Raw genomic sequence first — 22,950 nt, forward strand, 5'->3', positions numbered from 1 at the left:
GCCACTTGCAGTTCGGACTTTAACTTGTAGTCTAGAACAGACTGAAACAGGTAGTCTGGAGCAGGCGAGCTGTTCTTCCACAGCTAATGAAGTTACACTGCTCAGGGGACAACTGATGATCTTTAGGCATTCTTTAAGTTTGTGACAGTAGCGCATGAGGTTCTTTGATCTGACCATGGAGTAACCTCCACTGCCTGCTGAAAGAGAACATCTACATTATGCAGATGGGAAGTGCACGCCATCACAGAGGAAAACTGCAAATGTTCTCCCTTTTAAATTTCCTTTCATAATGTAAAATTCTATAGAAAGACCCTAACTGTACGCACAAACATACAATTAATTTTCCACGGGTAATGTACAAGTGATGCTCACCTAATACTGTCACCTAAAAGGTCTTCAATTGCTTTAGCAACATCCAGTCTGTTGGAGCTGCTTACAACTCATGCATGAGCTTGGCAATTATAAATGGAAATGAAATTTTCATTTTGCCCGTGAAGAGGGTGAACTCTAAGCAAACAGGAACCCAGTAGCTGTATTGCACTCACAGCCTCAAAGATGCAAAAGCAGGAGGAATTACCAAAATCAACAAAAAACTAATCTCTTTAATCCTGGGAAATTTTTAAACTAGTTTTAATAATTGATACAGTGTCAGAAGCAGCCTGAATCCATGGAGAGGAGATTAATATTAAATGAGAATGTTTCTCCCTCTCTGTATGGGAAAGGATGGCAGAGTCATTAAACAAGTCCTTTGCACACCAGACTTGGCATAAGCTAGGTAAAATGCTGGTAAAATTGCTATGGTTGCTTCCTTGCTCCAAATTCATACACGATCTGACCAGTGGTGTGGTAAGAGGAGACCTGACAGCTCTGCTCTTACAGGAGATAGAAACTAGGAAATATTGGAAACAAATGGAAAGAAGATGGAAACTATCTGATAAACTGTATTAATAGTCTCCATTTGTGACCCTGAGCTTTATGGGCATTAAGGCTTGGCAGCAGCCTGTTTGCCCTCTCTCCTGCACTGCCCTGCTTCCAGCTGGCAGTTTTTGGCTTCCCTGCTCTGTTCAGCCTTTTGCCATGTGCAGGGCTGAGAAGCAACCGAGACACCCGCCACGCTGGCATCCCTGCATTGCAAATCTATTGACTGTGGCTTCTGGCCAACCACTGAGAAACAATCAAAGCCGATGGCTCCAGACTGCCACATGATAGCTTCCCAGTGATGATCCTTCAATGAGATATGGTGCAGCTCTCTGCAGCTGGGCAGATCAGAGGAACTGCAATTCATTAACCTTGCCTGGGGCAAGGCTGGTAACACATGCAACCCGTAATACAAAATGGCAGGTACAGTGGAAAGCGGAGACACAACCTCAAACAGAGCATGTTCCACTGTGCTAATGCTTCACTTTTCCAGTCGTGTTAACTCCTATCAAATAAGGCATTTATGTCCATATCTACAAAGGTATTTAGATACTCCAGTGCTGCTGAATTCAGTATCAGTTTGTCACCTTTGTGAACCTGCATCTTAAGCCTTATTTCTGTACCATCATGCAGTATGCTTAATGCTGAGAAGGTCACTGTTTGTATCAAAGTTATTACATTGCTCTCTCTCCTACCAGTTATGGCACAGCTCTGTCTTCATATATGGTCCTCATCGCTGTAGTATCTGAAGCTTTTCATGCGACTTAAAAGCCAGCAGCTCTGTCTTTGTCTCTCTCTTATCTCCCATTCAGAAGCAGGATCATTATCTTCAATATACCTATAAAAATAAGTATTGTGAGATTACTTGGGGAAAAAAAAAGCAGCCTCTCTCTGTGATAGGTAGTAATGCCAGATCAGACTAGTGGTTACAAAATACAGCAGAAGAAAAAGAAAGAAAACATATATCACTGCACAACTCCAGCCTGATGCTCAGGAGACATGCTGGAGCGGTGCCTTGGAGCCCTGTGCCAAATGGCTAGGTTTTGCTAGGACAGTGAGTGGCATTGTATTAAAGGTAACACTTCCTTTAGTATTTAATGTAAATAGACAGAGTTTTATTAACCTGCCCCCTGAGGTACCTAATAAGGATAATGTCAGAGAAGAGAAGCAATAAGGAAATGAGTAACAACTTACTGTATTATATATGCGTGATGATAATCAATACTACTTTGCACTAAAATAGTAGTTGGCATCCAAAGATCCCCCAACATTGCAGTAAGGACTCATTCATCAACGGGCTAGTCTTGAAAGGCACTTCAGTATTATTGCATGCTTTGTTCAACAGTGAGTGAGTGGGGGGGGGGCACAGAGAAAAGACAATGCTTGCCCAAGGACACATTGCTCACAATTGACAGGGTTCTGAAAAATAGCCTGAGTTCCTGTGTTCAAAGTCTCACGGTGATTAATGCCTGGTGGAGGCCATTATGCTCAAACCACTTAAACAAAGGCCATCAGCTTTTAGTCTCTGATTCCTAGAGCAAATCCAGTAATTGTGCTTTCTTTAGCGCTGGACTCTTGGAAAACTAAAGATGAATTAGATGGCAGAACAAGCCATGTGTTAGGTCTAACGGTTGTGACCGATCACTCAGGAAAGTGTCCCGCAAAAGGGGGTTTCTCTCAGGTGGGGAGGCAATAACATCCTTTGCTTGGTATCCACACGAGGCACACAGCACAGGCAACGCAGTGATGGCAGCAGGGAGCGAGGCTGTTAGCGAGCGAGCTGGCAAACTGTAATTGCTACCCAGTGGCAATTTACAAGCACAGGCAGCCACTCTGGTAGATTTGATTTAAAATAACACCGATGCTGCTGGCCGCTGATTGACAGCCTCCTCCATCACACTTGGCAATTGCTGGGAGACTCCGCAACCGCTTGGTTCTCGCTGCTCACCATCCATCTCTGCCACGGGAGGCTCACGGTCCGTGCACGAGGCCCCGTTGTGCCAACAGAGAAATCAGCTCCCGGTCCAGCCAGGAAACAAAGCAGAACTTGCTGCAGGTAACAGAGGCTGACGTCACTGGGAAAGTCACCAAACTGGAGCTGAAAACTTGGAAAGAGGCTGAAATTCTCCAGAAAGTGTGCTTTTGGTGCAGCTCTGCCTTCCCCCAGGGCTGCTAGGAGACCATCCCGCACACATCCATTAAGCGTGCCGTCATTACAGATGGCAGGGAGATGGAGGGTACTTGGCCCTGGGTTGCGAACGTTATTATTTCCTGATCATTAACACGGTGAGTGGCTTCTTACAAGCTGAAATATTGCAGAAAAATGTGAAATGCATAAGGAGCAGGGCACAAGTTCACTGCAAAAAAAATTTTTCACCCAGGGACTGGTTCCAGGCCACGTGGTTATGGGATGTCTTAAAGATACACGGGCCTCTTCCATAGGCACGTGGTGTCTGCTCCATTCCCATCTCCAACACACAGCCACCAGTGCACGCTTGGTACTAGAGATCAGCTTAAGTGCTCAAATAGCTCCTCGGGGATTTACTTTCTGACTACAGAGTTTCCAGTGCTTACAGATGTACTGTCTCTGGCAATATTTGGTACTTTAGCTAAAAAGCCTGAGCTTCCAGAGTCATTTGATCACCTAAAATGTTCAGCTTGCGGGCAGAACACCCTACAGACATCAACGCTGAAGATTTAAACCTCAGCAGGTAAATATGGAAACCCTGGCTGCTGCTTTTTTTTTTTTTTTTTTTTTTTAATTTTAGGATTAGAGGCATGAGATAAAGCCCAACTCGTGATTTTTTAATACTTCAGGTTAGCAGTTCCAGTCACCTGCAAAGGTCCTTCCCACGTGGGCCGTGCTTGTTAAACGCATCAGTTAATTCTAGCTCCGGGGTATCACACAGGGAAAGACAAAGGCTTTGAAGCAACTATGGCTCTATCCATTTTCAGCCCAAAAAAAAACCTCCTGGCTGTCCTGAAGTAGCACTGAAGTCATACCCACTGAAAATCCTGTGATTCTGATGGAAGAATAATTGCCTGCTCTCTCGGTATTAATACATCTTTGGTTTCTGGTTGGCTGCATTTGCATCTGGCTTTGCAGACTGCCTTCCCCTGAAGCATCTTTATCGGATTTGCTCAGTCTCATGACTTAGTCTGTTTTTTTAAACTAAGTTCTAAATAACTAAAATAAGCCCCAGGATGGCTTAGGCAGCCCAGGTGAGCCAGGGAGAATGTGGGATACAGCCCAGGCTGAGAGGAAAGGGTTGGAGCTGCTCCTCCCTCCTCGCAGGCCAGCGACGGTCCTTGAGCACAAGCAAGGCCCACGGCACAAACACTATAAATAACATTAATGGGGCACTGCTGGCGACATCAGAGCAGAAATTAGCGAGCCTGGCAAGTGCAAAGCAGCAGCAAACTGAAATATTTTCACCGCGAGTGCTTTCTGGAAATGGTCTATCTCAGGCCAAGTCAGACAAGTAGGGGGGCAGAAGATTTGCCTCCACCCAGCCCGGTGGTGAGGGACGGGCGCAGCAGCCTTACTGCGGGCCAGGAGGAATACCTGGCAGCCAGAGACCACAGCAGTTCGTGTTTTAGGACAATGTGCCCTTACAGATGGCACAGGAGAAGTGGTTCCTGCAGGTATTTTTCCCTGCACTGTGATTCACACCGCGGGGTGCGTGGGAAGGAAATGAATGGTATCAGGTCTTTAAAAAGTGCAGTGTCACCACACTCCCTGCAGTGACTTCTGCTCAACAAGGTAAGCATGGCAATGCTGCCCCCAGAGTCCCAGCTCTTCATTTCCCACTGCATCTCCCGGGAGGGGACTAGCCTCATCGCTGCCTTGTGCTGCTCCACAACTAGGACATCCTATCTCACACCTTTTCACATCCAAAGGAGCTGCAGCAGCCCGCTCAGGACTTCTTTCCCTTTCTCAGCAGACACCTCCAACAAAAATCTTAGCAGCAAAACTGTTTGGCTGCCAAGGTGTCATTCTGCTGGGATTAAAATTGCTCCCAGCCTTTGGATGGGTCCTCCTGAATAATAAAGCCTATCTAATAAAGCAGTCTGTTAATTTTCGAGCTAGAGCAGAAGCATGAATTGTGTAGGAAGGCTCTTGGAAGCAAACCAGACTGCTCTGAAGTGGCCACGAGCACCTTCAGCACAGCCACGAAACAGCCAGGAAGCAAAGAAAGTGCAGACTGGGCAGGGATTGCCCCAGCAGGCTTGTGCTGACTTTCCTGATGGCACTTTGCATTTTCTGGTGCCCGAGCTCTCTAGCATAAAGATAGCTCGAGTACATCCAGATGTGCTGCATGCACGGGCCCCACATGCAGTATCAGCACAGCTTTTAATAACTCTCTGGGGAAGACAAAGTGCTGACATCTACCTCCCTCCATCATCTGAGCTCCTCTAGGTGAGGGTGACTTGCATGTCCCAAGCCTGATACCAGTTCCTATGTCAGGCTACCGATACAGCCCAAACAGTGCTGCCCATCGAGGCAAACTAGGGTCAGCCATGCAGACACACAGCTTTATACCCGCACGGTGATGGCAGGCAGCGAAATTCCTTACAAAGAGTCCTACATTGGGAGGCTGAAAGGACAGCGTGCCTGCCCTGAGGACACAGCAGCCGGGATGCCAAGAGGGCAGCAGCTGCATTCACGCCCTGTGTTTGCCTTTCAGGAAGGCTGGACACTGTTCCAAAGTCCTTGTTCTCTTCTTTGCTGGGCAAACTGACTCTACCTGTGGTGTTTGTTCCCAGCTCTTCTCTCTCCTGGTCCTTCCTCCTGCAGCTTACATTGTTTGGCCAAAGGCAAATTGTGGGCAATAGGGGAAACATTTAGCAGTGGCAGAGGAGAGCTGGCTCTGCCCCTTCCTCCCTGCTGCTTACAACATCTGCTGAGCTGTTTGTTGAAGCCCCTGACAAGCCACCTTGCCCTTTTCTACAGTTTGAGATTGGGTCATCGAGGCTGAAGCTCCCATCTGGGGATGAAAGCCTGTTGGATGATGCTCAGAAACGGAAGGTGACAGCACATGGTGCAACAGATAGCATCGGCAGAGTCTGACACACGCCCCAGTGAAGGGCTGTGAGGTGTCAGGGGATGCCTGATGGCAAAGAAACCAAGGTTCAAGACTTGCTATCTCTGGGTCATCACAAAAGCTGACACGTAGACAGAGCGGTGAGGTTCACATGTTAGCAGTAGCAACAAGGAAACACAAGCTATCAGTTATCAACTTGCCACTCTGTGCTTTTAGTACACACCAAGTGGTACGTTTGGATTCATACTTAGGACAGGGACTGTTTTATGCTTACATTCGTAAGCATAACCCTGACTTGGAGAAAACCACACTGCAAACAGCTAGGTAGGTAATGTTGGAAAAGGAAAGAGAAGCACAAATGATTTTCTATCAGGTCAAGACTAAAATCCTGCTTGCCTGTCTCCTAGATTACTACTGCCTTGATGCTGCTTTGATGAGTGACACAGGGCCCTGAGAAGAACAAAGGTTTACTCTTGTTTCAGATGGATTCTATTTTTTTCCCATTTAGACTAGAGATAGAACACGGATAAATTCTCAATTCTTGGCAAGCTGAGACAGATTTGGACCTAAATATTACTTTCCAGATTTGCTGTGTTCCAACGCACTCCTTTTTGCATCTCTCAGGTTAGATGCCCCAGGTTCTGCAGCAAGCACCAGCCCTCTGTTCACAAGTTGAACAGACTTGCTTTATTTTGTTCATAGTTTTATTTTGTTCATAGTTTTATTTTGTTCATATCCGCCTGCTGTTGTCCTTAATGCAGGATTAATGGATGCATTGCTTTGTGGTCGGTTTATTTAAATTACTGGCAGCAAACAACAGTCATAATACACTTTGTTGCAATGAAATGCAGTTTGTAGTGAAATCTATTATAGTTCAAATATAAATTAATTATAATCCCTTCTGCTGTAGTGAACCTTCATGTATAATTAACATTTACTGTAGGGGGAATAGAACAGGAAAAATCCCCATCTGAATGTTTCAATGTCAGTAATAATTTCCACATCCCTAATGTCTCTCAGAGGAAGTTATATTATAGCTTACCTGTCCCCCTGCACAGCGCAAGTCACAGCTGTCTCCAGCTGCAGCCAAAATACTCTGCTGCAGCATGAAGAAAACATGAGCAATTTCACATCATGCTGAGCTCTGGTCTCCAGGAAATACGGACAGCAGCTTTTTCACTGCATCCAGCTCAGGACTTCGGAGATAAAAGTGGTAAGAGAAGGCAGCCTGGCGGGTATTGGCAACTACACCACTTCTGGTACAGATGTTAGACTCGGGAATAGTTTTTGGACCCAAGCTGCTCCAGGCCCCGTGGCACATAAAGGCTGAACTCACGTGAAAGGCAACGAGGAACCTGAAGCACCGGGCTAGCCCTGGAAATAGCCTACGTCCTGCAGATCCCTGTGGCCCAACTTGTCGGCCCAGCAAGGAGCTCTGCACCTCCTGAACAAACTATTTCTACTGGAGCTGAGTTTGCTCAAGATGGCAAAATGCACTGCTCAAACACTGTAACAGCAGCTCCGCAATCTGCAGGCACTTCACTCAGCCTGGATCACGCGCTTCTGCCAGAAGTGGTTACTGACTGCTCCAGGACTTGTAAAGCCAGGCTGCAGGAAGGTGAGAAGAGCTCTCCTGGGAATAGACAAGGTGATGGCTCAGCATCCAAATTTGTTCAGGGCAAGGGTCAGCATAAACACTGGGAAACTAAGGCTGGTAAATGAAAATTTGGAGCATCCTTCCCCCTCATGATGAAGCCTCCTGTTCCCAATCCCTAATGAGAGCCAATTGCTGCTGATAAATTTTACATAATAGCTTTTTGCTTGTTCTGCAAATTAAGCAGAAAAATTGCCTATTAAAGGGAAAACTGGGGCATTTCTTAAAACTTAGTGTAACCTATTTAGTTGGTTAGGTCAGACGCAAGGTGGAATCCAAAGTCTCCTTATTAATTTTCTGCAGGGAGCAGCAGTTTGTACTGCTGCAACGTCTTGCTTCAGAGCCCCAGCAAGAGCTGATTTCAGATCCACATCAAAGCTGGCTGGTACCAGAGGGGCTGCGTTAGCTCCTTGGCTGACGTGTAGGTAACTGTCCTTGGGTGCAGCACACAGCTTTCTTCTCCTGCTGGTTGACTGGTTACCCACACAAGCTTCAGCTATGTACAAACCACCACTGAAGAGGAAAAATGCCAAGCTTGAGCCTTAGAGCCTCTCTTCAGCCAGGACCTGTCACAGCAGCTCTCGGCCTCCCAGTTGTGTGCTGACCCAATCCTGCCTTTCAGCGGTCAGCTCTGTAGTGACACGGAGTGCATCAGGCTTAGTTAACCCTGGAGATAAAAACCACAATGCCTAGTAGAACTAATCTTCTGAGGGATGTGAGCACCAACTCCTGACTCATTTCTCTTTGGGGCATAGGATGGCACCACATTTACTTAATGCCGAGCTTGGCTGCAATCTGAAAGTGAAAGAATCCAGGCTCAGCCTCAAAACACAGTCAGATATTCAGGCCTTGTTAAAATATCCCCCCAAACCTTTGTTGCAAATCACAGTTGTACACTCACGTTCCATATCACTCTCTCCCTGAATGTGTCTATATTCATTGTATCCTAACCCTGTACAACTCCCCAGCTGCGTTTGCCTCCTTCTGATCATCCCCCTGTCCTCTCACTCCCACATAATGAGCATTCATCCTTCTCCACATTCCTTCCTCCTCTGCACAGGCTCCACTCTACCTCCTTGCTCTTCCTTTTCCCCTGCAGTCCTTGCCAAGCAGGGTCACAGCTCACCAGAGACCAGCCCGGTGGACCCTAAATTCCATACCAGGACCCATTCCCTCCTTCCCATTATTCTACCTTTGTCATTGCAAGGGTTTTTTGTGTGTTTCTTTGAAATCAGCTCTGGACTGCAGACATTTATTTGCAGTAACACTCAGAGCTACCAGGAAACAGCAAGAAGCAAGAGAAGTTTGTTGGTCAAGCTTGGCTGAAGAGAATCTGCTTGGAGGTTAGGAATAACTAAGAAGCCGCTGGTCACTCTTTTATTATCCTCTCCATCTATTAAAAGTGACACCTTCTTATGGTCTTCCTTTTAAACCATCTGCTTCATTCATCCTCTCCCCTCCTGTTAGACAAAGTAGTGGCAAACTTACAGAAACTCCAAATTGTGGGCTTGGCCATAAGTCCTTGTTACTTTCTCCTAACTGGCCCATTTGTCTTTCTCCACCCAGAGCATCACAAGACTCCCTACATGTTTAAGAGTCCATAAAATGCTCGCATCCCCTGGCAATGCAGCAATCGCCTCCAACTCAAGAAGCTGTGACCAAGGAACAGTCAGCATTACCCACCAGAAAGGTCAACAGCTGATTGCTCCTTGTGGGGAGGGTCACAGAAGGGAAAAAATAGGGAAAATAGCAGCAAAGGTCACCAGATCCAACCTTGGTCTGCCTCAAAGAGCTGCTTGTCCTCCATAAGCAGCATCCAGAAAACACAAGAACTGGTAAATGCTATATGGACCTGCAAAAAACACAACTGAGTCCCTTCACGCCAGTAAAGTTGCAGCCACTGGCAGCTCTGGCAGCTTGCAGGTCTCCCAGGGATAAGCGCAGTGGGGACAGATATTGTTTATTCCTTTCAATTTTGGCTGAGCCTGTGCCAGTGCTCTGAAGCCTCAGAGCCTCTTCACTTTGCGTGCACACACCAATTAAGTAAGTAACCTCTGCTGGCACGAAATAACCACTGCACCTTGGAGAAAACAGTTTTAATAGATAAGGGGAGGTGTTTTTAGTAAAAAATGTGTTGCTAAACTTATGCAGAGGAATACAACAGATGCGACACAACTTCACACATTCTTCCAACCAAAGAAAAACAAATTAGAAAAACTGAAACATGCTTTGGGCATTTTTCTTTTTTAAACCAAACCTTTCTTCTGTTTCCATCACTGAGATCTTTTGTTTTAAAAATATGTCAAGTTGTAATCAGATGGATCACTTCCCCCTCTTCCACCAAAACAAGTCAATGTTTCATTCAACCCAAACCACAAATTTCCCTCTTCCTCACCTGCCCCCCACCCCTTTCCTCTCTACCCTGGGAATGTAAAAAATGCTTCTGTTTCCCCCAGAAGTGTTTTTTCTCCTTTTCAGTACATTGCTAAACATAAACACCAATGATTTACACAGCTCTGCTTCTTTTTTCTTTTCTTTTTCCTAGGGAAGCCAATGCACAGCAGGGCAAACCTGTTGCAGAGTCAGAGCAAAGACGCACAGCGTGGTCCCCTCTCCACTACCAGCTCTCTGCCTACCCCCCAGCTGCCAGCTCCTGCTTCTACCTCTGCCCTGCACCCTACATCCACTTGCCACAAACAGTGCTCTGGTTCTGAAGCCTGTTTTTTGAGGCTCTGCTCATTCGTGGAGCTCCAGGAGCATAAATAGAAAAGGCTCGGTGTTCTCGGGCACGGGGTAGATAAGGTGAGCTTTCACAATTTAAAAGCAGTAGCTGTGGTTTGACAAGGTTAGAGCTGAAAGCGGAGTATTTCACTCTGATATCTCCACCTCTGGCTATGCAGAGGAGGAAGACTCGCTTATTGTCATTCCCTCTTGTCCCACTCCCCAGTCCTTCTGCCCTCTGAGCTATAGGACTGATTTATACCCTTCTGAATCTGCAGCAGAGATCTGTCAAGGCATTTCTAACGCTACCTGAGCATTTACCTATGCAATCATAGCAACTCACGTTATATTAAGGACTACCCTACACATTAGCACTCGTTAGAGCAGCAGCCTAACCCCTGGCAGCCGGTTCTGCGGTAACACAGTATGTTGCCACGAGTAGCCTCATATTTGTGTCACTCTGTGAATTAAAGTTTATCCGCATCATAGCCACAGACACAAAACACGGACATAAAGCAGGAACCAGAGCTTTGGAACCATCCACAAAAATGAGATAACTACTTCACCCTGAGTTTTAATTAAAATGGGCTTAGCCACTTTATTTTATTTTATTTTTTTTCTGACAGCCATCTCCCATTTTCTTTTTAAATACAATCTGCTCTCATTTTTCAGTGCCATCGTAGGGTTGGTGACCAAAGTACAGAAATAAAAATCACATGACTGAATTACTGCATTTTCCAAACACTTAGGATTTTATTGCCAGTAGCTAACTGCATTCACAGAACATCTGCTTTCAGTTCGTGGTGCAATCTCTATCTCAAACTGCAGCTATAACTGCTCTGGAGGAGCCCAGAGACAAGCCATAGCATTAAAGTCTGACCTACTTCCATCAAAGAATTGTTATCACCTCCTTTTCCTTTTCTCTCCTTCCATTTGCTTTGCCACTTGCCACCTTCCCTTTCCGGACCAGCTTCTGTTTGCAGAAATAGCTAACATTTACATTTACTTGGGACTGGGAGAGCAGGATGGAGTGGAAGTTACGGGGGATGACAGGCTTGCAATAACTTCACACCTTGAAGCCACAAGTTCAAATCCACGTACGCGTAATTGAGCCCTTCTCTCTTCTGAACTTGCTGTACTGAGAGCTGTGAGGCACAGGCACTTGAAATCCTCAGGGATTTCAGTGGGAGGAAAAAAGCAGATCAACACATCCTCAGTGTCTTTAGCCAAAACTGCCCTGTCATCGTTTTCTGAACTTTCTGGATATCTGTATGATGAAAGGAGAATATCCCTCAATGCTGGAAGAGCATTCCAGCTATTCCCTTTATTTATTTATTTTTCACTCTGCATTATGAACTAGCACATTAACTAGCACCTGGCAGCCACCTTCAGAGAGAGCAGCAAAGCCTTTTCTTTATTTAAAGGTTGTGAATGCAGAAAACAGAGCGGTGCATGCGGAAAATAGAATGGCATCTCTATATAGGATTCCTGACATGAAGAGAGAACTGGCAGTAAATAAAAGACAAGATGAGAATCAATAGCATGTGAAAGGGAGAAAAAAGAACATAAAAGGAAGTGCAAGAACCTGGAGAGGAAAAAGGTAAAAAAAAAAAAAAAAAAAAAAAAAACCAACAAGATGACAACATTGTTTTTTTACAGAAACTATATTTGTAGGGTCTGGGGTTTCATCCAACCCTGGCAGAAATCTATAGCATAACTGTCACTGATGTCAGCACCCTTTGGGTCAGGTGCTCTGTTTTTTCTTGTATTTTAAATTCCTGCCCATCCTGGTGAAATAAGACATGTGACACCTTTGGAAAGGTACAACAGTAAATCCCCACTGGCCTCCCAAGATAACAATAAAGCAAAAGCAGGCTGAGCAATGCCGCTGAACCAATCCCCACAACAGCAGCTCACATGTCTCGGCTCTGGGTTCTCTCCCCATCCTGACAACCTGTAGCACGACGCAGGGTCCCTTCTTCGCAGTTCACTGGGAATTGCAATTAAATGGAAGGTTTGCAATGAAAGCAAACATGGTAATGGAGTTAATTTTAGCAAACCACTAATGAGCAATACACCAGCCTCCTTTTTTACCCTTATGGCCAACCTCCTAATGCGCCTTCTCTTGCTTTATTGAAATCATTAACAACTAACCCGCTGTCCTCCTTTTGGAAAACACATTTCTTCCAGATTCTGCTCCACAGGGATCTGAAAGAGCTTTTCCAATCAACAATTCATTGAATGAAGTCTCCAGAAGTCTGCTGTTGTCCTTTCCATCCCGTGCTTGACCTTGAGCTATTTAAACCTAGATGGATTTCAACTCTGTAGTCCCACCAGCCTGCAGATTCTCCTCCCCACCCTCCACCTGGGATAAGAGGCTTTTCAGAAAGTGTTAGAGGAGGTCTGCTAAATGATGCATTGAAAAGAGCTGGAGGGAAAAACAACTTTATCATCATCCTGTGGTTCAAGCAGAAGGGGATAGGACTCCTCAGTGCTTTAAAAGATAATGAAAAATAAAAAATCTCAGCAGAGAGCAATGCAAAAAAAAAAAAGGAAAATTAATACATTTTGATCAACTAATGAAAATGGGTTCAAGACAGCATGGTCCCAGGAGAGTCCCAGGCATGGTGTGTTCAGATGAACGCAGGCTCCATTCTAGTACAACTTTTCTTTGGAAGATGAAAGGGTAAGGGGATATCAGGAGAAAAGCTCTGTCCAGCTGCAGAGGATATGCTATGAAGGAGCGTGGGATTGAGATGAGGTAAAAGTTACTGTTCAGAATTCAGATGCAGCAAGTTAAACTGCTGGAGCACCACTAGATAGCCAGGAGTGCAGTTTAGCATTTCTGATATGGATTCTGCTGCAGATGTTTGTAGTAGATGCAAGACGGAACAAACGCAATAGCTCCTGAGTGCTGTATATCCTTACAGCTGCTCAGTCTCCAGAGAGCTGCAGGAATTTCAGTGGTGGTACAGGTATGCTGGCAGAACTCCACGGGAAGGGGCTATGCATGTTTTCATTATTTGGTCTGACCCAGTGAGTGACTTTCACAAACGCTATGACATTCCTCCAAAACTACTGTTTCTGCCAAAACACTGCTAGAAGAGCAATTTGTCCACAAACCATCAACACCAGAAAATTTGCTAATTGCCCCCCACAAGGTCACGCTGCCAACTGGACTCTATTAATGTGCAACAGAAGGTCACAGAAAGCAGAAGCCAGAAAAGCTGTTCCATTTGCTTGCATTAAGGATCACGATTTGCCTAACCCTGTGTAATGGATCAGAGGAGAGGGAGAGGAGAAACAAGAAAAACCTTCCCAGCAGCAGCATCTTCCCCTGCTGAGCAGTTGTCCCCTCTAGCCTCGGAAGCATGAGGATGCATTATTTAACAGTCAGATCAGGTTTTCTCAGGGGGGCAAGACCCCTTAGTTCGGAGATCTCCCAAGTACTCATTTATTCAGATCTTTAACCTTCTGGAATGAAAATGAGCAGAAGAACAGATTCTGCTCCCGTAGCACCCTGCATCTGGAGCTATTCCTTTGCTTTAGAGATCTCCAGAATTACATTCAAGTACTCAGGGAAATCCCAAAATAATGTGCTACCCTACCTCCAGCCCTCCTTCAGGAGATGCTGGGTTACATTGTTTGGGTACACTTCTGTATTTGATGACTAATTAAATAATAGCATATTAAAAGCCAAAGGTAATAGCTGTACATTAAATTATGAAGGTACAGTGCTGGAAATATTAAGTCAAGCAAGCAATGCCATCACACACCCGCCTTCTTATTCCTCTCCTAAAAAACTAATTATTTTAAACTGTACTTAGTTGGGCTGAAAATGGATGGAACTAACAAATTTCTAGAGCTAGCACAGGCAGAAGCATCCTACCATACAACCGAACACAACTATAGCTCAGCGGTATTACAGGTTACAAATCCCTGTACAGCTGTGCCTCTGAATCACATCCTGCCACAGCATGGTCACTCCACAAAGCTTTGCCCACATACTACAGTTTTTGTCTGCAAGTGTCCTGCTGGCTCCGAAGCCCTTTCAGAGCTCTGCCCACCCAGCCCACACCTTCCCATCAGGATAATATTTGCCTCTTGGTTGTTGCTGTATCTCCTGATATGTTGCTAATTAAGTTCCTCTCCACGCCTGTTTCCTGGCTCACTCATGTCCCTTGGGTGCCATCCCTGCTCTAGCACAAGGCATCAAAACAGCCGGGCAGTTCCAAGCAACATTTTCTAGGCTTCCCAATCTTTTCTTGTGCTGTGCATTTATGTACATTCATCAGGCTTTTCATCTATCTCCCATTCTTTAAAAACCATATACCAACTGCTGCCTAATGGACTGATGTTTGCATCGTTTCACCTTGTCCAAGGACTGTTTTCTGGTCAGCCATGCAGGCAAGCCTCCTCCACACAGGCATTTCTCCTGGCACCAGGTATTTATTCACAAAACCATGGGCTCAGAGGTGGTGAATTTGTTTTGAAAGTGAGAAACAACACACCTTGCTCCATCGCATTGCTGCAGGCACCCAGAGGAGCAGAAGCAGAACGTTTCTGCCTCTAACACTTCTGATCAGAGGCTTGTATGTATTTGTAGATATCCAACAGCACTATTGGACAAGCTTTGTTAACAACAATGGGACAGATCATAATATTTCCTGAAAAAGGCCTTCATGTCTCCTCATACTGTGCAGGGACCACCAAGGGGACATGCCGGGCTCAGTGTATGCACCCTTCAGACCACTTCCACCCACAGAGCCCCGGCCCCAAAATCCCAGAGCTCTTACCAGGGTCTCCCGAACTCCTCCTGCATCTCCATGCTGCCACCCCACGGAAAAGCCACCCTCGGCCTTCCTCAGGGGCGGTGACTTCTGAGAGAAAACGAAGGCCTGGGCGTCGCTGTGTGGAAAAAAAAAACACCCCAAAACTCAAGGAGGTATTATTGTTATCATTCTTTTTCCCCCAAAAGTCATCACATTGTCCTTCCCAAGCTGGCAAGGAACTGTTGCTGTGCAGGGAGCCAGGCACAGGCAGTTCCTCACATGCTGTCTCCCCCTCTTCGACGCCTTCACCATGTGCTTCTCTCCTCCTCCTCCAGCCCTGCGCGCACCCTGTTTAAGGCTTAAAACGGCGGCCACGTAGGGCCTGAGCCTCGTGGGTGCAGGGGAGAGAAAAAAGCAGGTTGAAAGATCAACTCTGCCCTCTTGGGAAGGTGCTGGTGAGTGTGGGGGCTTCCCTCAGCTGTGTGCTCCCCTTGCCCTCATGGTCCCTTGGCCTCCATGTGCTCCTCCCCGAGGTGGGGTCACCTCTCCGCTGCAGGGCTGCCCTCATGCGGTGGGAAGTGCTGGGGAAATAAGGGTGCTGTGAGAGAAATAAGGGTGCTGTGAAATATATAAGGGTGCTGTGGGGATGCCCGACAGAGGTGGCATGCCAGAAGCAGAGGTGGCTGGAGCTATCAATCACACTCCTGTTTCTAATCAGCAGCACCCCGGCTGGTGAACAAATAGCAACTCATTTGCAAAGCTTTTGCTCCGTTCTTTCATTAGCATAAGTATTGTTTTCCATTATCCATGGTGATTCACATTAAACTAATGCAAATTCATCTGTCATCTGAGCATATCTGAGTAAAGGGCAACTGTGAATTCAATTAGTGACTATTTGCCCCTATCCTACTAGGATACTGAAGGTGTACAGTGCTGTGTGGGAGCTGCCTGATGTGCGGCTTGGATCCTGGCTGACCTTACTGTAGTAGAAGCAGACTTGCATTTGTTTGCTACATGAGATTTGAACTTGTAGATATTGATAGCATCAGTAATTCTGGCTTCAAAGGTAAACTTAAGCTTTTACTGCAGTTCCTCACCACATGATAAATGGTGTTTTTTATCCTCACTCCACCATTTTATGAAGTGACAATTTGCCCAGTAGTTTGAAATCCATTGCTGTTTGTTGTTTCCTTGGATGATTAGAAGGGAGCTTAGTACTCCTGGGTATTTTCTTGAATTTGATGTAGTCAGAGGAGAGAAGTAGCCATAAGCCAAGCTCTTTTTCATGTGCTTCACGGACATCCAGTTTCATGTAATATTCTTGCAACAGTAGAAACCTTGTCCTGGAAAAAAAAAAAAAATATCTGTATTGTAGGTAATGCTCTTGCACAATATTTGTTCTATACTGTAATTCTTTTTGTTTCATCCAGGAGAGGTGCATTTGCTGGCAGGTTGTTGCTGTGGTCCTTTCAGTAGTGTTTGCTTGCCTGTGTTGTAGAGTACACCCGTTCTTCCTCTAGAAAGAGGAATTCAAAATCCAGATAGTACTTCACTGAGTTCTGAGAGATCCTACCAGAAAAGTGCTGCTGAAATACATTATCAGTTCATATTATGCCATGGGGAGAAGGTGATGGCAGGGGAGTTTCCTGATGCTTCTCCTTCTGGATGCTCTGAATCAGATGGGATGGGAGCTGTACGAATAAACAAAAAGTCCACAAGGTGCTTGCCTGTACCACAACCACCCAGGCTATAATTCTCTGGGGTGCATACACTATAAATTCCTTTCACTGCTGGCATGTTAATGGCACTTGGGGAGATGTCACTTCAAAACTAAAATGAGCAATGACACACCAAGCAGCAGAAGGTAAATGGCTTTTAACTGGATAACATGTCAGTTAAAGGCTAAATTATTTCCCTGCTGTCACTTCCCTTTACTATGTCGGCTGGTGTTATTGGCCATTACTGACAATGGTCGAGTGAAATGATGCCCTTGGCCCTGGGGCATGCTGATTACCTTTGTAGGTATCTGTTTATGGTAAAATAATAGGCAGACAAAGTTGAAACAAACTTATTTTCTCTAAGATACATAGAAGTGACTTGTATAAAGAGGTATCACCACTTACGTGACAGTATTTCACTAGTGACCAGATGCTTGTGGTGTCTTCCAGACAGATTTGCCATGAAAGGAAGCTTTCCCCAGGGTGGTGAATGTTTCTGGACAACGGTCGTTGTTTGGGTCTTCTAGCTCATGAAGAAAACTTAAGGTCTCAATATAAATCTGTATTGGTCTATGACTCCTACAGGAATTAGGCTGTGGGGACAAGATGTATCCTCAGGCATTCCTGTAAGACATTAGAATGGAAGAGGAAGCCTGAAACTTGGTATTTTTTTGCAGCCTTTATGGGCTTCTAGATGATGGTAATCAGAATCCATTTTTCTAGATGCTGTGCCATGTCTAATGCCAAGGTAAACATTGTTGCTTCAGAATCTTTCTGAAAGGTTGAGGGTTTGTGTGCACGTCTCAATTATGTGGGTGAGTCATTGCATGAAGGTAAGTAGTAAAAGCAGCAATAGGTGCTACAAAACTCAGCAAAATCAGAATGTTAAAGAAATTCTGAAAATTAATGTATTATTTATACAGTGGTTTTAGTATTGAAAAAGCTACTTAGTATTGAAAAAGCTATAATTTTTAAGGCTTTCTCAGCAGACTAATTGTTGTTAAGTAGCAGCAGAGCAGAGGAATTGATCTCTGGATTATAAAGCAGGAAAGCCAGAACTTTCTGCTTCTGTTGTCTAGGTAGATTTTGAAAGCTGCCCCTGCAGAAATGGCCCTGTGGTTCTGTTTACAACAGGGATGCCAGGTGGTTATAGTTTGCAGCAGGTGACTTTCTCATTTCCAGATGTTTTGAGATCCACAAGTCAAACTAGGCCTTTTCTGTATCATCATCCTCAGTAAAAAAGGTTCTGCAAGACAAATAAGGGTTTTATCTACACACCTGTACAGCCAAACTGCTTTTGTATTCATTGATGTGAACTGCTTTAGTCTACTTAAAAAAATCAGTTGAGATTTAGTAGGTTCCTATCTGCTCTCCTATATTTTGGGTATACTCTGAAGTGGCAGTACATTAAAGGTACTAAAATATTTGTTTTCCCTTCAAGCTTTAGCTGTTCAGATAACAATGAGATTATAATTAGCTGTCTAGATAACAATGACCCTATTCTTATCCAGTTTAGGACTTCAGCCATTCATTTAAATGCCTTAATGGGAGGTGGGTGAGTAAAAGCCCACGCAATGAGTGGTGTTGTGTAGTGAAGCTACTCATCATGCTTTGAGTGCGTTCATTGTGCCCCTTGAGGTCCAGAGATCCCTCAGTATCAGAGTCCAGCTTCAAAACCTGAATCGAACAGGTGCTCGGGCTTCCTTAAAGCATGTGGAATGTGGCAGGAATCCTTTAAGTTCACTAGCAAACACTTCGAAAAACAGATGGTTTCTTTGCAACAGAACCCTGAACATAGCAGGAAAATAGAAGACACGCTCCTCCCTCTCTTAGCTGGAGAAAAGAATCTTAAAAATGCCTTGCATGTGCTAAATAAATAAATTTAAAAATGAACCTTCTGGCCAATCACAGTTTAGCTACCCTGCAATTAAACAAATCCACAAACTGGCAACACATTTACATCTCATTAAGGGGAGGCAAATGCAGCAACTGCATGAAAATTTAGAAATTAGACACAATTACCATGTTGGCTGGAGGCAGGAGCAGGGAGCATTGTTGAGGGAGGCTTTTAAGAGAAGTTTGATGGTTCCTTAATTGGCTGCTGCCTCCCCGGTCCCACCCAGCTCTGCTGTTTAAATGAATTAAAAAAACAAAACCCAACAAAGTCATTGATGCTCTGCCTATCTCTGCAGTGCAGCAGCCCCGAGGAGTTAATGAAGCAAGACAAGACCCACAGAGGTCTGCCAGAGAGCTGCAAACCTCGAGGGTGCTCCCCTGACATGATGCTGGGCAGCCTTCCCAGTCACTGAGGGACAAGCCTCTGCTGGCCTTTTTATGGGGTTTGCAGAGACACAGCTCAGACACTGACCCTTTTGCTCTTGCTGTGCTCTGCAGCTGCGTCCAGTCACATAATGAGTTGTTTTGAAGGGCTAATATACTAGGGATTTCTGTGCAATACTCACTGAAGTTTGTGGGTGCTTTTGCATCGAATTTAAGGGTCAGAGTATTGGTCTGATGTCAGTGGTGATGTCTGCTAGTACAGCGGTATTTTTTTGTGCTTGTACAGCATCCTTCCTCTTCCCTTGTCTCCAGCAGCTGCCTCATTCCTCTGTGTGTTAAGAGGTGACAGGTTTGTGTTGGTTTTGTTAGAAAAAATTTGTGGTGGTCTGGCACAAAGCAAGAACCCCAGAACCAAGCTCTGATAGCATGCCCTATTAAAAAAAAAAAAAAAAAAAGGCCTAAAAAATAATAGTTTAGTGTTAATGAATTAGGAATGGTTGTGGTGATTGCCCATTTGTGTGCAGGGACCTTTTGTTTTGAAGCAGAATATTCACAGTAAATACTAGTTAGGTGTTCCTTTGTATATTTGGAAGGTTTGAGGTCTACACCTCTACTTTCTGAAACGTACAGCCCCTTAGCACAGCTTTCTGCATGGCTTCGGCAGCAAAGTCCAACTTGGCACAACTGAAACAAGTTAATAGGGGAATGAATAGAAGTCCTACAGGCCGACGCGTACCCTGCATACCAATTGATGCAGTCTGTCTGGTGCAGGGGAAGGCAAAGAAAGAAGAGTTTTTTCATGTGTCCTCAACTGATCCCTTGGAAAAAAATGGAAGCAGTGCAAATTTAGAAATAATTAAAAAACAAAACAAAACAAAACAAAACACCTTCATAACTGTTTAAACTAGATTTTTTTTAAAATGTTGGCATATATATGACCGCATGTCTGGACCTTTCATTGTCTGTGAGGTTCAACTGACTTTAAAGAGTTTTATCAGCATTTATATGCCACCTGCACTGTGCTTGTTTTTCCCAGTATTTCTTTTGATGTCTTGTTTTTCTTCCCTTGAAGGTAGCTTTGAAATTGGCCTGTTTCCTGATTGCTCAGGTATCTCTGATCCATTGGATTAGTCATTTTGCTGGGCTCTCTGTGACCCTGAGGAGAAGCTTTATCATTCATATAAGAATTGAGGAACAGCGTTGACTTGTGAATTGATAAGCAATTAAGGACATTGTGTCAAGGAACCGATGAAAGCTGTAAGGGTCCATAAGGGATTTATATGCTCTGCTGTAGATGAGAAACTGTGTTGTCAGTAATTGAGGGGACTGTATGTGCAGCAGCGAACAAGTTCAGAGCTGTAAACAGTTCCCGTGGCATTAATCGTCAGCCTGTCATTGAGTTCAGGAGTGTTTTGCCCCTGACGTGTGTGTAGCCTTGATATGAATAGCTAATGTAGGAGAGGTGCGTGGTTAACACTGTGCTTTGGCTGAAATGTAGGTTTCTGTTTGGGGGGCTGCAGAACCTCTCTGAACCTTGCATTTTGCTCTCCTTGCAGTGTTGCTCTATAGCTCTCTTCCATGCAGTGCATGGGAATGTCATGCATAGAAGAGAAAAAGTGCAAAACTGGCGAGAAAACTGCTCTGGCCTGATGCCACTGCAGTCTGCATCCTAGCCAGCTGCCCTAGTGACTTTCTGCTTTCTTATGTAAAAAACAAAACCAAAAAACCTGCACATTGCTTACTCATAAGGCAGCTGCCATGGAAGGGTTAATACAGATGGTATTCAGTGTGTGGCTCCTGCTTTTGGCTGATGTTGGAGTTGGTTTCATTTTAATTTTATTATGAAGATATCTTGCTTAGGAAATCAGAAGAGGGCTCTAGCTGCTCTCATCTCGCCAATTCATCGCTTCTTCCCTGAATGTGCATCACAAGGATCTCGGGAGTAATTCATACAAATGTATCCGAGCTTAGCCAACAGAAGCAATTTCAGCTGGCACCGAATATAATCCATTTCACCCCAGCATCAAATAAAGGGAAGGGGCCCTTTTATTACTTTGACTCTTTGTTTTTTTGCAAATATTCAGATGCTACGATGACGTATTGAAAGATAAAATCTAGAGATAGATATGGAGGGTGGAAATCAAAAACCTGCGTATAGTTGCTCGCAGGCTCCATGGAAACTGGGCTTGTCGTCATCAGCTGGAGTTGCATATACATGAATTTGGGCATCTTTAAGAATGAAATCAAGTTTTAATCTTTTGTTTCAAATGTCACAGTGCAACTGGATTATAAACCCTGAGCTCTCGGCTTTGGCAGCAGCAGCTATTGATGAAGATGTCATATATTTAAGCATGTTGGAACATTTTCTGGATCTTTTCTGAGTGCTCCAGCGCCTCGCTCTTAGGAAGAAAGCATCAGTTGTCTCCTTGCGACCTTATTCTTTGTGTAGTGAAACAAATAATATTAAACGGATCCAAGTAGGTGTAATTCTCCTGAGGATCCCATCTTTTACTTAGCTGCATTAATTGCTTCAATATGCCAGCAACAGATCTGGAAAGCCCTGGTTAAGATAAACTCCTGCTGTGCTGGGTGCAGTTTTATGAAGAGTGGAGGAGGAATTGAGAACAACAAATTAAAACTAATCTCATCTCCTAAAATATTTGATTACACAAACTCAATTTATTACACAGAGCTGCCCTTTTAAACATGTACAAGCTGGTAAGACAAGCAGGGCTGGGAAAGGAGGGGGGAATTAACCCCAAATTTGTCCTGCAAGAAAGCTTTCTGTAATCTTCTGTAATAATGGCTTGAAAGGCTGCCCTAACCTCGCTGTAAATTAGCATGTTTAGCACACTCCTTGGAAGGGATTGTCTTATAAATCAGGGTCTTTGCAGAGTGTGGTGTCTTGGGACCTGGGAATCTGAAGTTACCTCTTTAACGAACCTCAGGCTGAGCGGCAAGCGGCCAGAGCATTTGGGCTGGAGTTGAGACACCCTCTGCGTCAAATAACCAGGAGGCTGTGGATGGCTTTCTCTTTTCCTTGTTTTTTGGACATTTCTTCTGTAAGAAACAACAGATGATTTGTGCACAACATGTTTAGTGGCTGCTTGTTCACCCATTCCCCTGATGTGTGTTTCTCAGGCTATTCTGAAATATTTTCCTTGTAAAACGTCATTGCCTTCTCATTTTAATTGATCTTGAAGCATGTTTTTGGGTACCCCAGGAGTAAAGATCACTGTGATCCCTCTCCATCCCATTCACTGCTTTATTCTTTGAGGAAGCAAGGATTCTCAAAGGCGGTCTAAACCGAGTAGAGGTTGTTTCTGCTTCCTTGAATCGCCCTCCCAGCTGGAGCAGAGGTGAGAGGCGCTGCCTGGGACCTGCCTTCGAACACCAGGGAAATAAATGCCATGCTGGAATTCAGCAGCCCCTCCAATCAATGTACTTTCCAATTAATTCCTTTGTATAAGGAGGACTTCTGAAAACAGTGTGCTGCTGTTAGCTCCGGCTTTAATTTATTTTGAAAAATGCGTAATTATCAAGCTGTGAGCAAATTGCCATGCCTTTCACCTGGCTCCTTTCTGAACTCATTCGCATTCAGAGGAGCCATTGATTAATGAACAGAGCAGCAGAGGACAAGGATGATCCAATGCAGCTACGGGCTGCATACCGCAGGACTAATGCCACAGGAGAACATCTCTTAGGGCCTCTGTTGGAAACCACTGGCTGAGGCAATGCTGCCCCTTATTGCAGACAAAGACAAAAAATGGGTCCTGTGGGATGAACTTTGCCCGTTCCCTCACTTGAGCTGTGAATGAGCAGAAGCAAGCCCTGTTTCTCAG

General features: G+C 44.8%; 2 long non-coding RNA genes across 2 annotated transcripts in view; both read right to left on the bottom strand.

The window, feature by feature from the left end:
• The window catches only part of LOC311422441, a 33,587-nt gene extending 16,188 nt beyond the window's left edge, over positions 1–17,399 (bottom strand). Inside the window, exons 1-3 of the long non-coding RNA XR_014685363.1 lie at positions 17,234–17,399; positions 15,135–16,453; positions 1,614–1,756 (exon numbers count right to left, since the gene is read on the bottom strand). This is a non-coding gene — a long non-coding RNA (uncharacterized lncRNA). The remainder of the gene's footprint in view (positions 1–1,613; positions 1,757–15,134; positions 16,454–17,233) is intronic.
• Positions 17,400–17,759: 360 nt separating this feature from the next.
• On the bottom strand, positions 17,760–19,124 carry LOC311422666. Its single transcript, XR_014685474.1, has 3 exons — positions 19,063–19,124; positions 18,851–18,953; positions 17,760–18,074 (listed from the first exon to the last, which is right to left on the bottom strand). It is a non-coding gene; the product is annotated as an uncharacterized lncRNA (long non-coding RNA).
• Between the last annotated feature and the right edge of the window lie 3,826 nt (positions 19,125–22,950).

This window comes from Aythya ferina (genome assembly GCF_964211825.1).
Source record: "Aythya ferina genome assembly, chromosome: 22".
Lineage (NCBI taxonomy): Eukaryota > Metazoa > Chordata > Aves > Anseriformes > Anatidae > Aythya > Aythya ferina.